The sequence below is a fragment of the Pteropus alecto genome, unplaced genomic scaffold (assembly GCF_000325575.1).
Source record: "Pteropus alecto unplaced genomic scaffold, ASM32557v1 scaffold45, whole genome shotgun sequence".
In the NCBI taxonomy this organism is placed as follows: Eukaryota; Metazoa; Chordata; class Mammalia; order Chiroptera; family Pteropodidae; genus Pteropus; species Pteropus alecto.
Window position 1 is genome coordinate 2,586,662 of NW_006442491.1, and position 6,158 is coordinate 2,592,819.

Below are 6,158 nucleotides of genomic sequence, written 5' to 3' on the forward strand. Positions count from 1 at the left end.
GAGCGGTGCAGCCATGCAGGCTTTAATTTTATTCCTTTTCCCTCCAGTGCTAAATAGCAGTATGCTCATCTGGACTCATTTAGACAAGCAATTTAGTCCTGACCTCACCTCTCAGACCCTCCTGGGAATCATCTAAGTTGTAACTGGTGTAAAATATTAATATGTAAATACATGTAAATAATAACACTGACAGGGAGCCACAAAGCTGCCCATAACGTTTTGCTTGCTTTTTCATTGCTTCATCAACTTCTCCTCCCCTTACTATAATCAGATGCCATTCTCTTCTTTACTTGTGGATTAGACAGTAAGGCCAAGTTAATATAAAAAAAAGAGTCATAGTTCCTTTTATGCTGCAGGAAAATCCAGAGCAAAGACTGAGAGGAAAGACATGCATTTGTTGATTCATTCAGCAAACATCCCCTCACAGCACAAGGAGGTCATCAAACCCCTTCCCAGGAACTGGTTTCGTTTCTTCTGTTATATTTGTGCCCGCAAAGGCCTTGCTTAGCACCATGACTCAGCCTTTCTCTGCTTCCTTTGCAGGGCCGTGGCCACCAGCCTGAGTGCCTACCTCATGGTGCCTCTTGGCAAGGAGGAGATGATTGAGACTCTCCAACTCTCCCCACCCCGAGCCTCCAAACCCAGAGACTCCAGAAACATTGCTGCTCAGCTAGTGCTCTCAGCAAGCCTTCCTGTTAACGGACTTCCGAAGTTAAAGACAAATCCCACCAGAATGCTGCAAATTGGACTCTTTCCAACTAGGTAGTGTCATCTTGTCCTGAAACCTCATAAACCTTGGCCTCAAAAGAAGAAAAGAAAAAGTCACCAACAACCGGAGATAGGGCCACTGTCATGTGGACGTTTGTGAGGCTGCTCCAGGCAGAGACAGCAGGAGATTCTGGGCTTTCAGGGAGGGGGCACAGCGCAGCTGGTTTCTGTACCCCAAGTAGTTTCCTCTTGTTGATAAACCCAAGCATGATTCACAGAGGGCTGGCAAAACAACCGTCAAATTGAGGAATTTTCTCTGCATCGATTTTGCTCATTCTTATGTTAGGATTTATGGTTTACTCAAAAATTTCATCATCGTGGAAATTGGCTTTCCCTAGGGTCTTTTGCCCAAGAGAAGTTTTTCCTCAGTTGCTGAGTGTTTTTCCACCTGGTGCCTGATGCCCACTATCTGGGGAGAGGTTTTCCTGACCGTCCTGGAGGTCCTCTGGGTCATGACAGTGATGCTTCTATCGCAGAACACTCAGATGTTTCTAGAAATGCAGGGTTTTGTCCCTGTGAAAGCTCTGTAGGTCAGGAAGCTTTCAAGGCTCCGCCCAGCACAGCGCTGAGTCAACACAGGGGCACGTGCCCGCTCAGGTGCATGAGACAGGCACCCCTGCGATGTCCATTTGCCTCCAAAAGTGTCATCCTGCAACTATGCTCACCTGCCTGCTGCCCACAAAGGACCACAGCAGGGACTTTAGAAATATTTCCCATCTCACAGAGCTTTAAAGTAACAGATTCAAAGCACGTTTTTGATCATACTTTTCACTTATTTGGCTCTTAGGGGGACATGATGAACTTGTTTTTTTGTTTTTGTTTTTGTTTGTTTGTTTTAAGAGAAAAAAAACGAAAAGCTCTACCTTCTGCCAGCACTTGCCCATCACTCTTGCTGGGGTTCTGCAGGTGTTAGAGATAGAATCAACAGAAAAGACCTGCTTCTCACTTAGATCCTCGGCCTGTCTCAGATCTAGAGCTTTGCCCCCTCACCCAGTGCAGGTTGTTTCAGAGCACACAGGTCCAGAGTAAGCCCCTGGCTCAGAACAGGGTGGGGCAGCTGCTAGCTGAGACCCCAGTCACAAGAAAGGTCGGCCATGCATGGGTGCTTTCCCGCCCTCATCTGCCCTCTGCCTCTCTCCTCCGCACCCACCTGTGTTACCTGCAGCCTGTTTTGGTCACCTTCCCAGTGAACCCTCTGAGCCTACTCACCCCGTCAGAGAAGCTGTTTTCACTGACCAGTCAGTTCTTTCTGTCAGCCATCAACTTGGTTTGGCTGGTACTTGACCTTTGAGGAGCAACGGGCAGACCCAGGATTCTCTTTTGGGACAAGTGAGATTCCTTTTTGGGACAAGTGAGAAAAGACTGAGAAAGTCTTTCCTATTAGAAAGATGGGTCTTCTAATTCTAGAGAGAATTTGTTTCTCTGCTTTATAGAGGATTGCAAGTAGGGCCCAAATCCGCCCAGCAGAAGCAGTTTAAGCATGATCTGAAAGTAAGAGAACAAAGGATTTTCCAGATTTTCCAACATAGAAGACATAGCCGTAGGCATTGGGGGCTGTCCTGTAAGTGAGGATTTGCTCACTCATTGGGGCTTAATGGCAACATAAAAGGTGACTGGAAGTCACAGCATTTTGTTCTATAAGCAAATGCCACAAGTCTTATCTTCCCTTCCCCGGGCACACATCTTTTTAATGACTTAGGCTTAGTGATTGGTATGGTTTGGCCCCTGTCACTGAGGCTTAAGACTGGTGTTGAGTTGCTTTGTTTCATATTTACAAAGTACCCAGGCCTCATTTCTGCATGTTCTTGGGCTCCGGAGTCCCACAGAGGCTCTGACAGGAAGTAGCTTCTAGGAGAACATTTTATCTTCAGGTTTTAGAAACTCCCAGTGCAGAATTCTTGTATTTAGTCAAAGTGTCAGGACTTGGAATTCGTATTGAACTTCTCTAGACTTCTGTTCCATGATTTCATTTTGCCTCCAGGAATCCGTCCTCCTGACCCTGCAGTGAGAAATGCAGTTGTAATTCAGACCTTCCTGTCATCCCTAATGATTTTAATAACTCTGTGACCCCAGATTATAGCCAGCGTTTTTGCTACTGGAGCTTTTGCTGAGCCGCTATTCTTAGTACCAGCTTTGGTTTGGAAATTTGGAATGGGGTAGCAGGGAATCTGGTGAACAGGTGCTTGCAATCACATGGACTTGAATCGTTTTTGTTATTTGGGGTGGAAAATTGAAATGATGAGGTCTTTTTTTTTTTCACATAGAAAAGTAAATATTGTGCTTTTGTAATAAATGCCTTTCAGCAGAATTGCAGAGTGTCACTCATCTGGTGGGGATCCACCTGAGTCACAATGCTGACTCATCACATTAGCAGGTCAGCCATCTGTAAACAAAAGTGGCCCTAATTGGCCCAAAATGGATAAGAGTCACTGGCTTCCAGGCAGAACCAGGCTGGTTCCCTCACTTCTCTGCACGCTGATATTCTGTAGTCTGAGTAGGTTTTTGTACTTAAAAAAAATAGCAATGCCACAAAATGATGACTTTTTAAAAAATAGTATAACCTTAAGCAGACAGAAGTCAGGAAATTTAGCTTGGGTAAGTAGCTCACAGTGTCTTCATACAGTTAAGGCTGCAGTTCCTAAGAGCCACAGGGACGGTGAGGGGATTACGCCTTGACTCGGTGAGAGGGGCTGACTGATGGGACCCTTAGCCTTACAAACGAGATCACATGGATCCGTAGACTGCAGACAACGTCTTCCTGACCTTCCTCAGGTGCCACCACCTGTGCTTCATTTACTGTTATATTTGTGTCATCTGGGGATGTGAGGGGTCCTTTAAAACCTACTGTGGTGTCTTATATGTACCTATGCTACCTTTATGTCTACTGAATGGGATTGTCTGCCTCTGAAGGGAAATTCAGCATAAGCGACCATTGTTTTAGTTGCCTCAATATCTATGTATGACATATACATTAAGTGAATGTTTTATGTTTTCAGGTCTACAATATTTAGTACATGTAAATAAGGTAAAAACTTGATAAATATCATAATTAAGTTATAGTGTGTCATTAGATTTTTATTTTGCTCTTATTTAATTTTCCTAATGCTCCACATCTGGGTTTATGCCTAGGTGATATAGACCTTTATGTGTAACTCACCCTTGCAGGCATGTGTATTGTGCCAGGACACACTGCAGCAAAGACGTGCCACGCCCAGAAAAGCACACTGCTCCACAGATGACCACCACTTGACTCCAGTTTATCCTCTTTTTCTCTTTAATTCTAACTTACTGTGATGATTTAATAAAGTAGAAACACAGCACTTACGTGCCATGTTTCTTTTGTTTTCATTATAGTTTGTAGGAAAATAAAGTTTATCCTGGCATCTAACAAAAGATGGTTTGGGTTTTTACCCTACTAAGTTGCTCAAAAGCTCTTTTTGAAATCAAAGCCTAAACATTTATCCAAAATGGTAGCCAATACCGATCCAGGGAAGTTTATAAATGTGAGTATGAAAATTGGCCTCTCAGTTCATAACGTGGAATGCTAAGATCCACTCATACGAGGATTTGAGTTTAAGCATCATCAAACTCATGTATTTAAGTCCATCTCCTCCTCGTGATCTAAATAGCCGGGTCCATATTTTCTGCAGTTTGTATCAAGCCCACAGTGAGTCTCAGCATGGGCTCCTATCTCTCCAGGACAGCCCTCTGCACGAGCCACTCTTCCCGAGGTCTGGAGTCCTGGGCCCCGATGAGCAAGAGGCTGACTTTGAGAGTTTGTCTTGTGAGTAAGTGATAAACAAGATATAATAATGGCCTCCGGTTGGTGTGGCTGGTGTTGACTCCAACTATCACATTCTGACTGCCTGCCCAGGGGGCCTCTGTCAGCATCCTGGGCTACTCCTGTGCTCTGGACAGCAGTGAACTTTCAGGACATTGGACAGTCGAGCTCTCTAAAAATCATCCATTTGTCCATTTAGCAAATATTTGTTGAGTACTTATTACTTACAAGACATTTGCATGACCTCAAAAAGGATCCAAGTACCTTCCCAGGAGCCAACTATAGCCTAAATCCATTTGGCTTTTTTTTAGCTTTTGAGTGGTAGCAAGAGCTATGTCATGCTTTTAATACTTAGTTCCTCAAAGAATGAATGAAGGAACATGGAGTTTTAGAGCTTCATTGCCTAGAAGCAGTGGTTCCCGGCCCTGCCATGCAGAGTCCTGCCCCACCCCCCACCTAGATTCTGGTCCACCAGGTCTGGGTAGAATCTCAGCATTGGTATTTTTCAACCAGCCCCGTAGTGGTGCTTTGGGCAGCCCTTACCTCATGTCCCACATGTGCACCTTGGAGTAGAGGGAACATCAGTGATGATGTCCTGAGGAGCAGCTGGCTCTTCTACAACTACTCAGTGTAGTGTCCCGCCCCTTCTAACTATTCTACTTTATAGATGGCCCCGATACCCTCTAGCATAATTTATGGATCCTTTTCAGATCTGGAAATAGTCGCTTAAATTTCAAAGGATATTGTTATGAAATCTCAGAAAGGAGTTTATTATTTATTAAAAAGAAAAAGAAAAAGAAAAAAAGATGGGGTTCCCGTCATACTTCCTGAAGTGATTCTAGTCATCTTCAAAAAATAATCAAGTCTTAGACCAAATCATGCAAGACTTTTAGCAGAATTCCAAAAACTAATCTAACTTCGAATGTTTCCAAAAGGATCATTGCTATAAATAATGTTCTCCTCAGCCTGTCTTGGCTTTTGCTAAGTGCCAGAATTTTTAAAAATAATAACACCCTTAAGACACAACCTGGTCATTGTAAAATTCTGTGTTTTCCAGGAAAAATGCTGGAGGTTTTTTTTTTTTTATGTTTGCTGCACTAGAGAGTATCTACCTCTCAGCACTAAGACTCAGACCTTTGTATTTGTTCACTTCTGTACACATGTGAGCTGGTGTTATGCTCCTGTGTGTTTGCGTAAACTAAACTGAGGCCCCTCTGATTTATTAAATAGTTTATGTCAAGAGCAACTATTATCATTTGCTCTTCCTTCTGTAAATGGAAATGGTTTTAATTGCATTTCATTTTTCAAATCAAAAAGCAAAGGTCATTGCAATGCGACAGTAAACTTCATGCCTGTGTATCTGGTTTACCCAAGGCACAGGTCACTACCCTCACTCCAACCACCTCCTGCAGATACTGAAACTGAGGCCTTTGGCTCATTGGATTCACACGGCTAGAAAGTGAAGCTCCAGGCAGCAGCTGAGTTTCCTGGGCCCCACGTCTCAACAACACCCCCATTTAGCAGCAGCCACTGTCCTTAACCAGTGCACAAACTTGTTGAAATGTAGTTTCCATCTTCTTTTTGGCCACTGAAGGTTTCCCTAAGGCCA

At 43.8% G+C, this 6,158-nt stretch overlaps 1 protein-coding gene across 1 annotated transcript in view; it reads left to right on the plus strand.

The window, feature by feature from the left end:
* Positions 1–4,092, plus strand: part of RALGAPA2 (Ral GTPase activating protein catalytic alpha subunit 2) — a 292,479-nt gene extending 288,387 nt beyond the window's left edge. The window contains exon 40 of the mRNA XM_015596875.2: positions 544–4,092. The gene's annotated coding sequence lies outside the window, so the exon portion shown is untranslated. The remainder of the gene's footprint in view (positions 1–543) is intronic.
* Positions 4,093–6,158: the final 2,066 nt, after the last annotated feature.